Genomic DNA, 21,158 nt, shown 5'->3' with positions numbered 1-21,158 from the left:
TGATCATTTTAGATGACTTCCACTCGATTGGAAAGCATGCCTGTCTGGGTCAGAGTGCTATGTCACAGCTTAATTTATTATCCCTGCTGACATTCACAGCAAGCCATTAGAGAACGTGCTGCTCTCATCCTTTCATTAGCAAACTAAGTAACACCAACATTCAGATATTAACTGAAACACTGACACAGGAAGAGGAGGGAAAGGGTAAGGAGCAGGAAGCTTACAATTTACCACAACACCATTTAATAAGCTTGAACTTTACGGCCTTGGTCTTAAAACATTAATGTAATTATATATTCTAATCGCACAATATTAGATCATATCAAAAACTGCTTTAGAAATGTTTTTTGGCTAGCTAGAGTTAGTCCCTTTTCCTCAGGACCTATGCTCTTAATGTGGTTGTTGTTGTTGGAAACCTCTATTTTTCATTTAACTAATGCCTGTTCTCACACTGACTCTAGATCTTAACTGCTGCAGTTAGTCAGGATTTATCAGCAAATCTCATTACCAATCCAAGTGAGATGTGATTCCCCGGGGATGAGGCCATATGTTGGCAGAGACATTCAGTGAAGTGACTGAGAGCTGACCACAGGGAGCCTCTTCCTGAAGGCTCTACAGGTACACTGCAGTGCAGGCTTTCACAGCACACACATTACACATAAAGGCACACACACTCATGGCTGATATTTGCTTTTTTATTAAATATAACACAGCAGGCGGTCCGTGTCATCTGCCTCTGATATGATGGATGTGGCATAGATTTGCTTGATTACAAACATTGTAAAATTGTTCAATGCATCACCAGCTGTATACAAGAAACCCTTCATCTGGTTAAATGGATTCGGTTTAGCATTACATATAAACTGTCGGATTTTTTTTCTTCTCGTATGAATCATCTTGCGTTACATTTGTTGTGTTTACGTTTTTCATGAAAGACTACTTGAAATGGCTAATCATAGATATTTTGTTTGCCAACTGTGGTTAGTTAAAGGGTGTCAACTTCGCCAGAAAGCATGCATAAATTAAACAATGCAATTCATGCAATTTATGCTACAATAAGGATTTCCTCCAACTATTCAAGGCCTTATCAGTTGTCAATTTAGTACATTAATTATATTTCAATTTTAACCATAACTCCAAATATAATTTGTCAGATATTCTCATTCTGAAACTAAGAGTTTTAGTCCCAACCCTAAACCTAACACTACTTCATTCTCATAGAAACACTGAATACAACATTTAAAATGAATAGTACAAATATTGAAAAATATAATACAAAATACTATTTTTGTATACCAGTGGTTAAGATTAAATACATTGACAGCTTGAATTAATAATAACTGCTTTAACAGTTTGAGTTTGAGTCAAGGGTGCCGTGCAAATATGGGTTAGAAATAAAATGCATTCATTAGAATATTTTGGATATTTATCATTATGGCATTTACTTATTGTAATACTTTTATATATAACACTTTACTTCAAATACTACCATATTAAGCGTATTTCTCTTTGTCACCGTGGTCTTGGAGAGCATTGCAATATGTGTCTACAGTCATTCTCGATGAGAACTGATAGATGTGAAGACACTACAACCTGTATCAAAGTGAAAATCAGTGAGATACCGTGTGTAATAGCTCTAAGCTACAGTAACAATTTACCATCAGCTCCATCTAAAACAATTGAACAGCGCACAGTTAAACAGTAAGTACATGTGTAATATCATCAGGGTCGGAGTCCCAAACTGCTCCCGAAAGACTATAATCGTTGTCCTATGAGTGATAACAGCCACTTCATTTAGTTCTACATTGACTATGATAGGGCTCATTCACTGTGATCCTCAAACGACATTATATTATGAGCAGCACGGGCATGTCTTGGGTGTGACAGCACGGGGGTGTGAAATCATGTCCCCTTTCATCAAAAGAGTTATGATCAGTCAAGTTGGGCCCATAACAAATAGCAGGCTTTGCGCTTTTATCAGCAATGCCGTGACCCTCAACGCTGTGACCTCATCATTAATATGGGAAGGCCGGATAATAGATCAAACTATGGTTCAGTGGAGCATCCCTGGGCCAGAGCTGGCCTTGAATCGTTCATCACATCATCCCTGTGGGGACTTTACGAGGGTCCGGGGAGAAAGGACGCTCTCGAGGCTGTCACATTTGTTTCACAGCTTTTGATAATGGCTGCCTTTCAAAAGATGATACACGCAGGAATTTCTCATTAACACGTGGCTGTGATTTCAGCTGAGATTACATCCACTAATGTTAATACTAACTGAACTGTCGCAGAGTGGTACGGACAATCTCTTTCATCTTTTGTTGGTTAAGTTTGGCTCAGGTTTGAGTTTTCTATCAAATAATTTCAAAAAACAGACTCATATCAAAAGTACTGTCCAAAATTAGCTTATACAGCTTAAGACAACATTTCTCGGGTCTGTTTTTTTTCCCTGTATTTCGACATTCTAACGGTTTGATATGCCGATTTGAATTATTTTTTGTTTAATTTTGGTTACATCAAAATAATAGTAGGACAACCACATAAACAATTGGGCAATGCTGTCTATTCACGGGCAAAATATGTTTAAATTCAAAGTAATGTTAGTCTGAGATGCCAGCAGCCCGTGTGTCCAGAGACTCCAGACACTCCTGTTATGCACATTTTAGACAAATGTGTTGTATTCCTTATCTACTAATTGTGGACACAAGTGTGATTGTGTGTGTTTCATTATTCCTCACTTACAGTAGAAGTAAGCACAGGCAGAGTGAGAAGGCGATACAATTAAAAAGCAGTTGTGTTAACCAAGACGATTTAACCTGGAGAAATATGAATGCATTGGTGCTTGAAGATTTGCTGTATATTATGGTGTGTGACAAGCTATTGTTGGCACACTGTAGCCTAAATGCTGCCTTTTTATTAATCTGCATTACTCCTATGTGATACGATTTCTGATCACATTTAACCAGGTGTAATTTAAAGGTGACCTATCATGCAAAATGCACTTTTGTACGTCTTTTATACATGAATATGTGTCCCCGGTATCCCAGGGAACTCACCAAGTGTCAGAAAACACAATCCTCTCTATTTTCCTCCAAATCTCTTAAAAAGGGGCTGCAACGGATCTGATACAGACTGATCCAGATTTGAACACTTCTATGACGTCACAGAAGTGGCGCTACGGCTATTGGGCCAACTCCACCAATCAGGAGGAGACAGCCACGGACATTGCCGTTTGAAAGTGCTGGAGACGCTGTAGTACATATGCCAGGCCTGTAGATGGTGCTGTTCTCACAGAATCAGCCCATGCAAAGACAGTGCTGTTAAGCCCCGGCGGCGGGGACCCTGTTTTTCTTTTTCAAGACACTGTGTCTCAGGGTATCTTAATATTTAAGAACCTATTAATGTGTTATACCAGATTAACGGAAATAATCTCAGCTAACTGACGATATAAACCATTTTTGCCAAAACAAAACACAAGTCTCATAAGAAGCATCTAAATGACCCCTTAGCGAAAAATGCTAATGGCCATTGGCACAGAACTCAAGATAAAAGTACCCTTATTACTTATCGTAGCTGCACATACAAGATATCCGATTAAAGCTGAGGTTCCACAGATTATTTAGGTATATAGTATCTTCACTGAGTGATCCGAATTTGCGACAGGGGAAGCAGAGACAGACATCACAACACGTACCTTTACGTAGCTTCTAGGGAGATCATCTCACCGTAGCTGTTCATCTGATCAAAAGACGTGTTCAATGACATTAAAACGAGAAAAAACGCGGCTGAATCGGTTAATCCATAGGTTGATAAAGTTTCTGGGCAATAATTGGAATTATTTATAATCCATAATTCCATTTTTATGTAAAAATCGCAGAGCAAAAGTTAGCTGCTAATGGTAGCCAAAAGAGTGGCTGCTGCTTCCGGTCTTGGCTATGCGGCAGTATAATACACACACATGACCAAATAAGGACTATGTGGGAGTTCCCCTCGATTCCATTGGCTCTGATGGTTAGAAAGAGATGTCACATGTCAAAATCCAGCGGGGGGAGCCAGAGATATGAAAAATCCACCCAAATGGCCCCAGAAGAGTTTTTTTTTGGTGCTAAATCTGTCTAAAAATGTCAAATATCACTTGTTTTGCATCAATCTTGATACAGGGTACTTATTATATGTTGTACTTTGGATTCCTAAAGTCTTAGTCTACTAACCCATCATCCAAGGTTGGTTTTCACTATAAGTACAAAATATCTTTTGGACGGACACTATAATTTACAGTTTTTTACCATGTTCAATCTGAATTTTCTTTAAAATAAAAAACATCTATATTGAATCTGACTTTTCTACATCCATTACTTTGAGAAAAAAGATTATTAATTTAACCCTTTTAGAAGGGAAGATATGGTCATTTGTTCTGGGAATGTCATTTTCGAGCCTGAAACCTGAAAAACAGGCTCGGGGTTTAACAGGTTGAATGTAGTGAAATGAGGAATGGCTAAAATGCATGATCTGTTTGGTATTTTGAAAAATAAAAAGTATAAATAGGCCTATGCCTTATATAGGTATGGTCCTACACTATATTATTCAAATATAGCATGATAGGTCCACTTTAACTAAACACATTTACTCAAGTACTGTACTTAAGTACAATTTAGAGATACTTGTACTTTCCCTGAGTACTTTTGTACTTTGTACTTCTACTCCACTACAATACAAAGGTTAATGGTGTACTTTTACTCCACTACATTTATTTCATGCCTTTGGTTACTTTGCAGAATTTGGATTAATGATGTGAAATATAATCAACTCTTAAATAAGACTTTAGTTACAGCTGGAGTAAATTCACAAGCTACCCTGCAATATACAACATAATTTAAACTACAGTAGCTACACCTATACCAGCTTTGATAAACACTTTTATGCATCGATAATTATAATCAAGACATATAATATATATTATTCTGAAATGGACCAATCTGCATGATTAGCACTTTTACCTTTAGTACTTTAAGTAGATGTTAATGCTAATACCTTTGTACTTTTACTTGAGTAACATTTGGAATGCAGGACTTTTAATTGTAAAAGGGTATTCCTACACTCTGGTGCTTTAACTCATGTACCTGATCTGAGTACTTCTTCCTCCTCTGCATGTAACAGTGGTTGAGCTAAAATGAACTGTGAATGTTTTTGCCAGCTTTAATTAACTGATTTACTTTTTTTTTTAGACCAACACCTCTCACTTTAACACTGTTGAATACTAGTGTAGTCTGCTCTTCATCAGCCACATTAAGACAGTTACAAAGTCAGCCTACTATCATTTTAAGAATATATCAAGGATTAAAGGATTGATGTCTTAGATGGATTTAGGAAAACAGTTTGCTGCTTCTTTCAATGTAATCAAATAACTATTTAGTTCTTACCACGCATTGTAACTTTTGGTTCTATATGTTATACTCGTCTTATTCTCGTTTAAGCTTTTGTTCGTTTTCTATGTTGTAGGTTCTTGAAGACTGTCTTTAATTGTGTTTCAATGTTTGTTTCGCTTGCGCTTCGTCTCGATGTAATTGATGTTTAATGTTTGTGACTTTAAATTACTTTACTACTGAATTGTGCTAGATTAACGTGTTTTGACTGCATCTCAAGACTTGTACTAATATATTAGCACACTCTGATGGATTGACAATTCTTCCATTCATTTGTTAGTTGTGTTGCACCTGTTAGGGAGGGAAAGTTACACCTTTATTATGTTTATTCAAACATGGTGTCCAGTGACCTGATGCAATCCTGAGCACAGCCACACCTACCTATAATCAGCCATCACTGACAACACCTGTGTGGGTGTGCAAGGGATCATTATGTTTTTTTTCAAAATTAGGTGATATGTCATAGATTTCTCTGTCATTCATATTAATATCATGGTACTGTTAGTACTGTAGTTGAATTGCTGAGATTACCGAGACAACATTGCAAACCTAAAGTCAGGCAGGGCTAGAACAAGATCATATTGATTTATATATATATGTATGATTGAAATTACATTGAAGATTGATCATTAGTTTGCATAATGTCATGTTTCCAGCTGATACCGTGTGTGTTTCTGTATGGTGATACAGTGCACATAAAATAATCAGCAATGTAACTTTATTAGTACTTTAATTAACATGTTTGTTGGGTAACACTTTATATTAAGGTACACACATTCACCATCACCTAGTTGTTAATTAACATGCAAATTAGCAGTATATTGGCGCTTTATTAGTCATTATAAAACATTTATTAATGCCTTATTCTACATGACAATATTCTACAAGTAATAAGCCATTAGTTGAGAGTTTTTCCTCAATAAACCTCTAATTAGTGCTTATTTATTGCAAGTAAGAGAGGTTGTTGTTCATGAGTTTTGGTCTTAATATGCTCTGCTCAATATGGGCCTAATAAGGCAGTAGTAGCACAAGAATAGTAATTCCCCCATAATAACACTTAACAAATATGATCTATTCTTATGTAACAAGACATGAAACTACAAGTGTTAATTAAGTTTAAAGAACTCAAAATTAGCTATTTATATCTAAGAACATGTTCCTTATTTTAAAGTGAAGTCTTGTTCATGACCAATAAGCTAGTAGTTTGACTCCAATTGACCTGAACAGGTTCCCTATTCTAAAGTTAATAATATAAATGTGCAAATATGAAACATACAGGTCAATATCACCTTGCTATTGGTTGCTGAACTGTCAATACCCCAAAACATATTCTTGGATAGAAATACCTAATTTTGAGTTATTTAGACTTAATTAACACTTATAGTTTCATGTCTTGTTACATAACAATAGATCATATTTGTTAAGTGTTATTATGTCAGAATTACTATTTGTGTAGTACCACTGCCTTATTAGACCCATATTGAGCAACTTCCTTACTTGCAATGAATAAGCACTAATTAAAGGGTTATTTAGGAAAAACTCTCAACTAATGGCTTATTGTTTGTAGATTATGCTCATGTAGAATAAGGCATTAATAAGTGTTTTATAATGACTAATAACGAGCAAATATACTGCTAATATGCATGTTAATTAACCACTAGTCGATGGTTAATTTGTGTGCCTTAATATAAAGTGTTACCGTTTGTTGATATCCATTGAACAGAAAATTAGCTTTATCAATCTTAATAATCAAAATGACTTAAAACACAATTAATTAAAACTCCATGTTTTCCTTGCATACTATTTAACAGAGCCTTGGTCTTTCATTGCATGTCTTTAGTATTTGCTGGATAACATTATACAGAAACAGAATAAGGAACATAAGCAGCAGTACACTAATAGGGTTTATCCCTGAAAATGTCCCACCAACAGGAATAGGTCCTTACCACAAATGTTTAATTGAGAGTGCAACAATAACAACTTACTCAAAGGATGTATCACTTTTTAACTCTGTTTCCTCAGCTGCTGCCTGAGTTGTCAAATGTTACTTTTAGCCTTGGATGGTTGCAAATGACACTTTGACTTCACACAATGAAGTGTTTTTAATTAATAGATCTGTTGATAAATTGAACCTGGAACAATCTGCATTTATAATACACAATCACTTAATGAAATTACTCTGTAAAGCAAAAGGAATTAGTGGAAACAGAATTAAGTAGAATTCTAAACTGCAGTTCTATTTTAGCCAGTTAAGCATTTTGTTTTGGTTTTACAACATTCTCACTCAAAATCTCTCATTGACTTCCCATCGGCTTCATTTGACAAACACACTCCGATAAACCCACTGGACACTACCTGCTATGCCAAATGACAGACAAACACACACTAGCAGATCATTGTGCAACCTGTAGCATCTATAAACCAGATAAAGGAGTTGAGTCATATTAAGTAAACAACAGAGATAAAGTAAAATTCTAATTTGGATTTACATTCAGCATCCAGATATAAATCCAATAGAATTTTGAATATTGAAGTAACTGTAAAGTACTGTATATGCTGTGGTAGTTGCGTACCTGTTTGTCAACTAAATTACACCCTTTATCAACATACACAATATTTTACACTATTTGACAACATTTTATATGTTGTATTACGTTCTTTTAACACTCCACTTAATCTGTATGACGCTTACATAAACTGAAACATTGAATTCCAAGATGCCTTCTTTGCTAAACCTGCATAATCACATAACATTGTACCTTTATTTTGCATTATGTTATGTCATTTCCATAATACTGAACATGACATATTGGTATTAAAAGAAAGCAAGCTCTAGATTCAATAATTGTAATAAACTACAGCACACACATTTTAACCAATCATGCCCCATGTAACAACGCATTCCCTTAAACTCTTCAAAGTCTTAAAACACATTAAAAAAAGTCACCCAACATTTCCTCTCATTGGCCATCACGGCTTTATGTGTTGTTAAAGTCCAGGTAGCCGTATCCCTCAGGCTGCTGTTCACCTAAAATCAGAGGGACAGTTTCTTTCAGCACAGACAGACATAGCTCAACTCCTACAGGTAGCAGCTGACATGACTATTAGTCTTTCTTCTGGTACTTGCAGGTGTCAGACTCGCCGGTGCTCACTTGTCAGAGCTGCTCTGTGTGCTGTCTGAGGTGATTCATCTTCTTGCCAGCATCATTAACTTCCCTGTGAAAGGACTGGTAGAAGGAGACTGCAAGCAGAGCTCCAAAGAGTTTATGTGCCTTGTCAGTAGCTACTTTCCCTCCTCTGTAATCTGATCGAAAGTTCTCCGTCTGCAATCCACTTTTTTTGCTTATAATTGTTGTTCTCAGTCTTGCCTATCTTAGGTTGGAAGACACTGTCCTGAAATCACTTTTCTGGAAGCTGAAAAAAATGCAATTTTGAGGTAACTGTTTAAATTTTTTTTAGTTAATCTCCACCAGACACTATTCAAATATAGAACAAAAGTTGTAATTATGATTACAGAGTTAAGGAATTGCAGAAATACAAAGAGGACATTTGTCATATTATTAATGTAGCCACATTTATCATCAGAAAAAACAAACAAACAAACGGACAATGGCATCAAAAACACCCTAGGCACTACTCTATTTCGTAATTTCCCCATTAAACTAATGAGTTTCTGTCTTTCACCATTAATTGCTTCATTTCAGTTCTGCTGCAGATGTTTATTTCTGCGATAGCATGTTTTCAATGATTGTATGCTTTATTTAGTCCCCTAAATGAAGCCACTTAATTACTGAACGAAATGTAAAGACCTGTCAAATTAACCCCTTTTCCACTACATTACATTTCTGCATTAAACCAAAAATGAATTCTAAAATTGGAACAAGATATCAGTATAGGTCACACTTGAAAACAAATGATAAATCTGGGCTTGATGAAGTTCTCAAAAAGAGTACAATGTTCAAAGATGTCATCATGTTGTTGACATCATTGTTTTTTATTAATGTAAAGCCATTTTAGGTAAGCTTCCACTGTACATACAAAAACCTTCTACTCACATATAAAGCTCTCCATAACCTTGCCCCCGTCCACATCACCGGCCTCCTTCAGGAGTAAACCCCCTCCCGCACCCTCCGCTCTTCGTCCGTAGGACTTCTCACCGTCCCAAGCTCTCGCCTCAAAACCATGGGTGCTCGAGCTTTCAACTGCTCGAATCCCAGACTCTGGAACTCCCCGCCACGACACATCCGACAGTCTGATTCAATAACAACATTCAAATCCCAACTCAAAACCCACCTCTTCAAACTGGCATTTTCTTTATAAACTGTACCCTGTGTCCTTTTGTGTCCTTTTGTAGTCAATTTCCTGTTGATTGTTTTGTCTTACCCCGGCTGATACTTCACTAAATCCACTGTTTTAATTGTTCCCTATATTGCCCCTATGCCCTGTAAGGTGTCCTTGGGTGTTATGAAAGGCTCCCCCCAAAATAAATGTATTATTATTATTATTATTATTACATATGTGCCAGATTTGCTCCAGTTTGTGACTTTTACAACCTCAGATCCAGTGCCTGGATAAGGTTCCAGGTTCCTGCTGTGCGGACTGAGGCTGGAAAAAGGAGTTTATTATGGTCCTTGGTCTTGGAATGACCTTCAATCAAGCCTAAAACTGAGGGCACTTGTCTCAATAGCATGTTTTAAATTGAAGTTGTCTGAAGTCCTTACCACCAGCTGCTCTTGCAGTAATAAGTAGTGTACCTTTCTTAATGTCCTAATGTGCACAATGTAGTGACAGCTTTTTCGTCTTTTGTTTTCTTATTTATTTTCTCTGTATTTTATATGTTTGTGTTATGTGTAAAGTTGCTGCCTTCTTGGCCAGGTCAGCATTGAAAATGAGATTTTATCTCAATGCTTTTTTATCTGGTTAAATAAAGGTTAAATACAAAATAATAAAAAATGTGCCCCTGTCTACGAAAGCAATGGCCTGCAGCAATGGTGATACACAAAGTGTGTATCCTGCTTTATTAACTGCAGCATAACAACGTGGGAATAACTGAACCTGAATCTACTTTTATAATACATGTATTGCTGCAAATGGTTGTATATGTCTTTGTTTTTTCAGAAAGTCTCTTATAACCTCCATTAGACATTTTTTAAATGAACAGCAAAATAATGTGTTATACCTCTGAGATTGTTTTCTTCAGGGAGAAAATAAAAGGGAGCTCACCCCCTGACCTTTCCTTCCAAAACCTACCTTTCTTTCAGCTGCTTGATAACAAGTTATTATCCAATATGGCAGCCTTTTGAGAGCTAGTGAAAAGTGGCAGAGGGTCTGTCCCGGGGTGTTATTAAGCTGGAGTATGGACTCTTAAGGGCCGCTATACACTGTCCTTCAACCTCAAAGTGTTTTATTATGAAACCACACAGCTTCAAACTCAGTTTGGGGCTTGTCTTTTTACAGTATAGGTTACATAGGAAATCTTTCACAACGCTACTTCTTATAAGCTTGCTGTCTGCGAGTAGATACAGATCAGAATTCCATGAATATATTACTGTCAGATTTATTCATTTCATTCTGCCCGTTATTGCCGATGGCTTTATTTGTGTCATTAGAATTTAATAATTCTGGAGAGTACAGGCGTTCTTTTGATCTGATGCAACAGGGGATGTAACTACCGGTTGTTGCAGAACTAAACACATCCTGTTTTAATGGAGCTTTCACCAATAATAGCTATAAGTACATTCCATGTTATACAGGTACTACACAGCACTGTACTGCAGAGGATGATGGTGAAATTGTTTTTCCCTGTCGTTAAGCACTGCAGGGGTAGAACACTCCCAAGATGATTCTCGCTCCTTGTTCAATAGTGCAGCTCATAGCGAATACACGCCCATTTGTTTAGGATCATTGTTTGTTCTATATATGTTGCAGACAATTGAGCAAGCAAACCTCCTACTTGAATTTACAGTGTTCGTTAATAGGGTTATAGGAAGGGAGCGAGAGGCAGAGAGGGGGAAGGAGAGTGCTAATAGGAAAAACACTGAATACAGGGGGAGTTTCATCTCTTGTGTCTCCACTTGATTAGTTTAACAGCTCCTTTGATCTTTTGCTGTGATTGAAGTGTTTAAGTGGAACATGAGGGGCAGTGGCACAGCCACAGAGCAGGCGCCGAGTAATGTGCCACCAAATGCCTATGAGGCACAACACCTTAATGTCAGGGGGAAATTAAAACACTTTTCCATTACAGAGGCCCTTGAATCCTAATTCATTTGCCCACACCCAATACAAAGTAGGTGACAAGGTCAGTAAATACTCATTGAATAAGACTTGAATGTTGACCTTTGAGAACAGGTAGAAATGAGAATAATTTCAAAATACATATATGAGAAGGAGCTCACATTTTCCCGTGAATTAAGCCTTTGCACTCTGGGGCAGTCTCCATCTTATAAAAGATGCAATCGACAATTTCGTAAATTCACACCTACAAATGGCAGAGAGGAACGACTTTCAAAATGTATCACCTTGTATTTCAGCAATCCTGGTGATGACAGTCAACTGCAGACAGCACACCCATGTGTACCAATCCTCTTTTAAAATTCTAGATTCCAGCACTCAAAGAATGGCTACCTCCCCTCAAATGATACACCTGTCAAGTTTTCTTCAACAGGTGTATATTGAGGATAAATTTAATCTGCTAAAAAAACAACTATCACTGCCAGATTTCATCAGCTTTAGTTAACTAGCTTATTAAGCTAATGCTATCTTAATCTGTTGGTTAAAACAACATAGCTCGTCCTGGTATTAGAGTATGACGAGGAAAAATATACATAAGATCAGACTGATTAAAATCGTAATCGTATCTACAAGAGAGAAGGCTTTAACGACTACCAAAAAGTGTGTTTTAATGCCATTTCATTAAACTTTGGCTTGTTATGCGGATGTTTACGCTTTCCAAAATCTGTGTTAGCTTTTACTCCAGTAAAACATCCAGCTTCCTTCAGACGGGAAATACTACACAGGCGATGTGCTCGTTGTTGACAGGGCTTCTTTAACAATGTGTGTAACCCCTTAAAATAATGTATAACAACCCACCAACCTTGGCCTTTGACACAATGCTAGGTTAGATACAACTTTAGTAAAATAGCAGCATTTGTAGCTTAAATTAGAGCAGATAAACCAACAGTTTCTTACTCTCTATTCACTTTCGCATTTTTCAGTTGAACAAACTGCCAATGTCTTGTTACACTTAAGATTTATTTGACAACCCTTCGGGGGTCTCGACTTACACGTTGTAAATCACTTGGTATTAGGTAAGATGATATTATAACAGCAGAATTCCATTTCTTTTAACAATTTGTAATATGTTTATTTACTTGGGAGGGGAGACTCTTATGCAGGTTTAATTTACATACAATTATGTCAATGCCATTATTAAGTCAGCCAGCACCTAAAGCTATGCCTACACACACTCGCCCGCATACAAAAATAAAAACAAAGGCGCTTTTGTTTCCACTGTCAAATCTAGTTACACCAATACATATCTGTCTGCCAGTCAACCATCAGCCATCAACTCTTGGAAGCCCTGACACAGTCTGGAGCTTTAGGAGTCATAAGCTTGAGGTATCTCCGAGACACACTTCACAACACAAACAATTTGGTACCTGTAATGTTATGTCAATACCGCTGAACACAAGACAGATGTTGTTATTATTTTGTCATTCCAACATTTCGCAGCAGTTGGAGAACCTCAGAGATCCCGTTGCCCTGCACCTGAATGTCAACTAATGACCGGACAGTCGGAAAGAGCAGCAAATTTGTTACCACTGACAGGAAGCTGTGATGGATTCAAGAGCTAGTGAACATCCACAAAAAGCAGGCTGCGGACAGTCTTAAAGGTCTAGTGACACAGTCGATGCACAAGGTGTTACTGCACATATAAATACAGGCCAGGTTCATTGAAATTATACTCTACTATCCTCTTTCAAATAATCAACAGGAATAAACCCACTAGATGGGTCCTGACGTTGTCAAATCTAGTGTCCCCTTGACTTTATCCAGTATGATCTGAAGCAAGGGGTGTCATATTCTGACTTTTGTGAATTTCTACAATAGTTCATGCTGTGCTGCGTCTCATTGAGCTTGTTGTCTGCGTTCGCACAAGCTTAAATCAGGAGAGATTATCCACAGATTCTTGTTAGAACTCCGATCACTCCAATTACATTTGCTCCAAAGTGACTTTTCACAGTCATCCGACCAGGGATTTCTTTAGCCATCAATTAGAGACGTCGCTTCTAATCTGAGCTGGCTTCCCAGACACTGGTCATTTCCCATTAGAGTCATTTTCCCCAGGATCCCGTGGAGCGATAGACATCTCCGCGGCTCAATAGAGGAGACGTGGAGGAGACCGTAATTAAAGAGGTGGCATTTACTCTCAGTCAGGCCCTCTTAGAGATCTGAATCTGCAATTACCTTCCAGAAAATAGCATTGTCAGGACAGGACCCACGTTAATAATGGCCCCCATCTCTGGGGCAGGGTACAGAATGCAATCATTTCCACTAAAGGCGCACTTTGATTGTTTATCGCTTTACCCAGGGTTATCAGCCACTCTACTGTAGCGAATGTACACAGAAGGAAATAATCCTATGGGCCACTAGCTGGGCTATTCAAGTATTTTGCTGAGTGGTGACTGCTCTCATAAAGGGTAGCTTTAACACCATACTCCTAATGGTTGTAATATCATAGATAGGATTCACGGACTGGCCACCACTAAGTCTCACTATCTATTTACTCGTATCGCTCTCTCTCTCCCTGTCTCTCACACACTTTCTATCTCGTTCACGCATACTGCGAGTGCACAGACTCCCCTACGCCTCGACCAAACGGTGCCTGACTTTCCAGATACTTTATCAAGTGCATAAGGACCATTTGCACAGAAGGCAATTAAAAGCTTTAGTGGTTCCTGCAGGCTGAGGGGTAGTTTGGGGGCCCCAGTCGACACATGAGCCAGCACCTTATTGGAGAGGGCTGGCTTTGTGCAGCAAAATGGCTCCGGTAATTTATACCAAATAGACTGCAGGTAGGGTATGAGAGCCAAGAGGAAAGCATCTGCATTAATCAATATGAAATTATCCAGGACGTAATTTGTGGAGGGCAGCCATGCACCTGCCTAGAAATGTGATTGGGGGAAGCCTGCAGATAAATAAGTGACTAAACACGGCTGAATATCTGGTAGCAAGAATAGGAAAAGAGGTCCAAAACCAGATCCAATTTTTTGTCGAATCAAAAAGAGATGAGAAGACGGAGGACTGAATTCAATATCATTTTGAAAATACTGATTTCTAAAACACACTGATTGCCACTGACAAAAAGTTGTAAATACTAGAATACCAAAAAGCTTGGGAGCTGACTTGTATCCCAAACAAATGCAAATAGGGAAGTTTTAGTCAAGGGTTGTTAGGAAACAAATCTATTTGCATGGTAAATTCTGCTGGGAGAGATAAGCGTGTCCTTAAAATGACCATATGCAAAGGTATAGCGATAGGGAGGATGTCCAGCGGATTATCGCGTTTGCATATCTTCTAATCAATCCACTTCCAGCGTCCATGTGTTCAAGGCCAAGATCACTGTGTCGTGGTTTTGAATCGTTCTTTTGTTTCAGTAGATTCTCTACTTTTCTTTGTCCTAAACATCCTGATATGCTCTTCCGCTGCAAGTTTCCAACGTTGTCAGTGTCAGTGAATAGAGGAGAGGCGGAGGGCATTCTGGAGATGGTCTGGCCCTTCTTTGGCAGCTGGTGACCTTCCTGGTCTATATGCTCCATGGCTCTCTCCAGTCTCTTTTTTCAGCTTCCAGACAGCCCGGCTCTCTTTATCACTCCCCAAGATCAGCAATTGCTCACCGACAGTCTCTCAGTAATGCATCCATGCTGGGTATCTCTTCTGTGCAAGGCTATGTGCTTTGCAAATGCAATACAAGGAGTGAATACAAGAGAGAAAGAGTGGGCTGGAGGAAGAATCAGTTCAAGTACCATCCAAAATAGAAATATTTGAAGATTAAAAATGTTACTTAAAGGTCCCATGTCATGGCCATTTCTACTGGTCATAATTCCATTGTTGAGGTATACTAAAATAGATTTATATTGTGTAATTTTCCAAAATCACATTGGTTCCTCATACAGCATCCTGCACCCCCTCCGTATGAGCCCAGATGCCATCTGTGAGACAGCGAGACACAGCGAAACCCAGCCCGAAACCAGCCCGAACACACACACACACACACCCGCAGCCTGGCTGGGAGTTTGTGTGTGTGCACACACACCGACTCACAGCCTCCCCGCGCCCCGCCATCTCAGGGAAGAGAAATTGGCGGAGCTGCAGCTGAGAAAAAGATTGAGTGTGTATGTGTGTGTGAGGAAATGCGCGAATTGGTCCATTTGGACCAATCCACAGACTTAACCTAACGGCTCTGCGGACGCAACGTAGCGGCTCCACGGATTGGTCCATTTGGACCAATGGGTCCATTTGGGTATGGGCACATCACTGTACCCAGGAAGAAAACAATGGAAAAAGAGAAATCTCCAACGAGGCGTTTTGGGGCAGCATAGACAGGTCTTTTCTGTGTTAGAGTTTTACTCGCTACAGGGTGTACTTTTAGGGTTTGTGACTTTGCAGACCGTTTACATGCATAAAAAACCTTCATAACACACAAGGGGACGGGTAATAACCGGAAATAATCTCAATTGCAAAACTTGCTTGATTTTCTTTAGTTTTTGCACATCTGCTGCTTTATTAAAATGTAGATCTCAAAACACGTATGTACCTTCTAGACTTCAGGGCCACCATGATGGCACTATCAGCAATATTTGTATGTTATGGCATACAGTATGTACTATTCATCCACACTGCACATTTAGCCTATTTTTCAATTGCTGGTGTTTAAATGTAATTGTAACAGGGAGTAAACAAAAAACAATAAATATTATTATAAGAGAGCTTTCCTATTAGACATAATAATACAGACTATAACCATGAAATATGCATAACATAAGATTCACATTCATTTGAACAACAGGTTGTGTAACATTTGACTATTGAGGTTTTTCACGAGTCAAAAGAGCCAATTATGCAGCGAATTATCAACGAAATATTGAAAAACATTTAAAAAGCTTCCTGTGATTCATGGTTCATAAGCATAGTACCACAGGCTTAATTGGTTGAATTCCTCTCTTGGCAGACAAGGAACTGTACCCCCAGGCACAGATAAAAAGACTTCTAAACTCCCTTTTGTGTAGTGAGGAGATGAAAGGGTAGAGAAGACATGAGCTTGTCATGAAGAAGCTGGTCCTGGCAGCCAGTTAGTGTCTGAGTGTAGCAGACCAGAAGAATGACAGGTTATCATCAGCTCCCTGCTTGAGAGAAGAGACGCTCGTCATCAAGTCATGATGTTTTATTTCTAACTCAACTGGCGCAGCCAATCATCCTCAATTCTGTCATGGCAGACGGCACGTTGTTTACAAATATGAGACGCTGAATTTACAGCGGTGCATAATTTAATATCTTCATTTGCCTTGGTAACTGTGGCTGCAATATTACAAAATTAAAAAAACATTCACTTTAAAATGTTACAGTTGATTCAATCAATGCTTTTTAAGCCAGTGATGCTATTGAGTAAAATGTTCTTCATTGGCCATCTTTTACCTTACTTAACCCTGTAGACAAGACTGAGGGTAAAAGCCTTTAAAACAAAAAAAACAACAGATAAAGAGCGCTGCAATGCTAACTGTCAGCAGAATAGTCTGTTAACTCAATATCAGCAAATGATTTGCAACACAACTTTACTAGTTTTTTGTTATTTGTACATTTCAGTCATTTAAAATTACTACACTGTTCGTGTTCAGTTGTAAATAAAACTCTAATCAAGTTGTTATCATCAATGTTATTGTTATTGTTTGATTCAGAAACTGTGTGCTGGAATACACAGTCAACAAAACCAATCATGTGCCATTGTGCTTACACTGTATGAACTGCACATCCATATTACACAATCCATTATCAATGTGGAATCAGTGTATATTGACAGAATGTCTCTTTCACAATTTTGTTTTAATGTTTTGTTATACAATGTAAAGTCTTGATTGAGTTGACCACATGTTGATTTCAAACTTAAACATTGCCAATATGCATTCAGCATGCATATTACATTCAATAATCTTTTGCAACGAAAATAATAGAAAGTAAACAAATGTTACTGCTCATCCCAAAAGTTGCTTTAATAGTCACACCTTTCCCCCCAGGTTTTCGGGCTACTCGGGGGCATAGCTAATTCAAAGACCGATAACAGGTGTAATGTTATGTTGAAGCTACATTGACACACAAACAAACAAACAAGCTTGAAACTTGTACAACAAGATTATCTTGTTAAATGAACAAAGAATAATGGAAACATTATCACACTAGATTAGTTCTGTTTAATCAACTGACATATGGAAGAATGTGGTTGAAATGTGTTCATCTTAAAACTAATAATTACTTTAAGTAATTAATAGTGCAAAAATGTAATACTTCATTTGATAATCAAACTAGAATAAAAAGCCCTTTTTGTTAAATGAGTGTCTCATTTCCATACCAAGCGGTACTATTAATAACATAGAGCAAGTGTGCAATTTCTCTCCCTGCTCCATGGGAAATGAGCTATGAAGAATAGCAATAATTGTCATTGGACATCTTTGCAACAGAGCATCTGCTCGATGCCACATAATCAGGGCTGTCAAAATCCTGAAAAGACTCAAAGATTGTTGGGAAGGAAAACATGGAAAGCACTTAATTGAGCAGAATGAAAATGGAAAAAGAAGTCTGGTTTAATCTCATTACTCCTCCTGCACTCCCCTCGCAAGTTCCCTCTGCCAACTCTGGTGTTATAACCCTCGAGATGTCACAAATCACCTTTTGAATTGTCACATTTAAAAACAACTCTCAAATCACATGCAGGTTATAATTGGACATGCATATGGATAGTAACTTTATAATGTAGTTTTATATGCTTAAAGATAATTTGTTAGGCATTTTACTAATACAAATATTATACATAGCAGCATAGGAAGTCCTACTTCTGTCCACTGAAAAGCAGTTTTAGCAGAACTCCTTAAAAGGGGCAAAATCTCTCTTTTTATAGGGTCATAAGAGGGAAAAAGAGGATTTCAAAGCTTACTCAGTGATTACATCTTGGGAGTCCCGGTCGAACGCACAGGTTTAATGGAGCTGCACATTTCACATATGGGCACTGAGAGCGGTATTGTGGAATTCAGATTTTCAATGATCTGAATAAAATTCAAACGCAGACCTTTACCTTTACACACGCCACAAGAATAAATTCATTTCTTATGTCTACTGAATGTTTACTTTCCGCCTGCCACTGGAAACCTGCATTTATTAAGAAACGTTACATTTTGCAAAGGGATTATCTTTAAATAGGTGAACCCTCATTGCCTTACTATCAGTGTCACATTATATCTACTCGTTTAACAGAGTTTGAGTAAAAAAGCTATACGCATGATAGTAGGGAAAATAAGGGATTACACTGGATCAAGCTTATTACTGTATGTGTGAAGTTATTCTTAAATCTGCCTATGGATTATATGGCTTGCTGCTCTTGCCTGGCAGCCCATATACATGCAGACATATAAGGTCTGTTTACCCCTGCTGTTTACTTTGTTGTGTATTAATCCTTAAATTGTTTCGGTATCCTATGGTATCAATTTTACAGGCTTTTTCAAGGCGTAGCATATAGGTGTGGAGGAAAAATGTGTGTAATATAGGTGTCATATTGGTGTAATATTGTTTCTTTTTTGTCTAATATGGTTGTAATTTTGTTGTTATAAGTGTGTAATTTGGGTGTTTTAATGGTGTTATATCAGTGTAACATGGGTGTAAAATAGATCAAATATGGGTTTAATAACATATAAATGTATACCTTTGCAATGTATCACAGGAGATAGAGCATTAAGAAAAGGGGTATTTTGAAGAAAAATCTTGAATTTTGGCCATTCTTAGCTAGATACATTAGAAAATAGCAATTCATTAATTTGCCAATTTCAGGGTTAAAAAGACTAAGGCAAATACAAATGATAATAGAGACTGGGTTTCCCTGAGGCAGTGTTATTTTTGCTTTACAAGTGTGTGTAGAAGGAGAAAGAATATTGACAGTGAACAGCATCTAACACTGGTGGCAATTTAGTGCACAATTTCACAGCATTGCTTGTTATGGAATTAAGCTTGTGATAGAACTGGTACCACAATGAACCTTACAGCATCTTTATTTATATTTCGTCAACTGTAAAATCTTCTCATACCCACAGAAAATACGTAAAGGACACATTGGATGTCACAGAGACAGAAAAAAAATGATCTTCTTAGTAAGAAGGGACTACTTAATTCCGATTTGCATATTTTTCATGAAATATTCCATGCATCCTCTTTACACCAGTGTGATTAGTTTGGCAAGGGGATTCAAGGTGAGGCAGTAGACAGTGTTAATGACAACCCACGGAATTATTGGCATTTTATGTAGTTGGGATAAGATTAATTGTTTTTCACGGCCATATTCAAATGGAAATCATATGCTCAAAAGGATTCTTGCAGTGCATGCTGTGAATGAAACAATAAAGTGTGCTGCTTATTTGTTTTTTACACTGATACAACACATCGAAACATAAGGTTTCCACTTAAAGTTATCCATGGATCAATCACAGGCAAAACAGATGAATACATTTTGTGTTATGACAAGAAACTAAATAGATCAGAATGCAGTTTATTTGTATTGAGTTTTGCAAAATGTGTTCTGAAACATATAAATAAATATGAGGAAAAGATCATAGACTGTATTTAAAAAAGATATCCTACAACAAAAACTTCAATATCAGCACATTATCCCAAAATACTTCACTTCCTCAGAAGAAAAAATGACTTTATCTTTTGATAGTAATTTCGATATATTTTAAGAACTTTCTTTGGGAACTAATGGCTAATTTTCCATATCCATCATCTCAACATTTGGGTATTACCATATATCTTATTGCCTAGATTTAATCAAATTAGATGAAATTGGAATCTTTGGTCCTTTCTGCTGTCTCTTTGTTCAGTTTTATGACTTTATTTCCAAGACACTGCAGAAAAGTGTGACTAATGTCAGACTAAATTTTCCTCTCGACATCTGTCCGGCCGTGTTCTGATAAGGTCACCGGGGTTCGTCTTGTCACCGCAGCCTTTTTTCTTCCTGCTCATACGTTCTGTCTGTATGAGTCTCCATCACTGAGGGCATAGAGAACTTGTAATGAATAATATCAGTAGTATTTTGAGATCCTCCTAATTAGAACTCTATTGTAGGTTGGAGGTAGGGGAATGTCACAGCCATTGTTTAAGGAGACATTCATGCAGAGGGCTTTTCATACTTGATGAACAAATCAAATATAGGACAAAGACACAAAACAGGTATTCAGTGCTATTCATCCTGGAGCCAAACATGCGCCGAGAATAGAAATCTGACAATCAAACTGATATGAAACTTTAAAAAAAAAGAGCTCAGTGTTAAGGTGCTCACGCTGTGCTCCGCGCCTACTGATTCAATGTCAGCGCTTTTAAAAGAATAGCAGATAAATGCAATTAAATGATTATTCCTGAGTCTTCATTTTCTTGAATTGTGGGAAGATGTTGTCCGTCGGTACTTCAGTACAGCATGTTTCC

This window comes from Notothenia rossii (genome assembly GCF_949606895.1).
Source record: "Notothenia rossii genome assembly, chromosome: 2".
Classification (NCBI taxonomy): domain Eukaryota; kingdom Metazoa; phylum Chordata; class Actinopteri; order Perciformes; family Nototheniidae; genus Notothenia; species Notothenia rossii.
The sequence above is the reverse complement of the archived record's forward strand: the minus strand, read 5'-3'. Positions refer to the sequence as shown.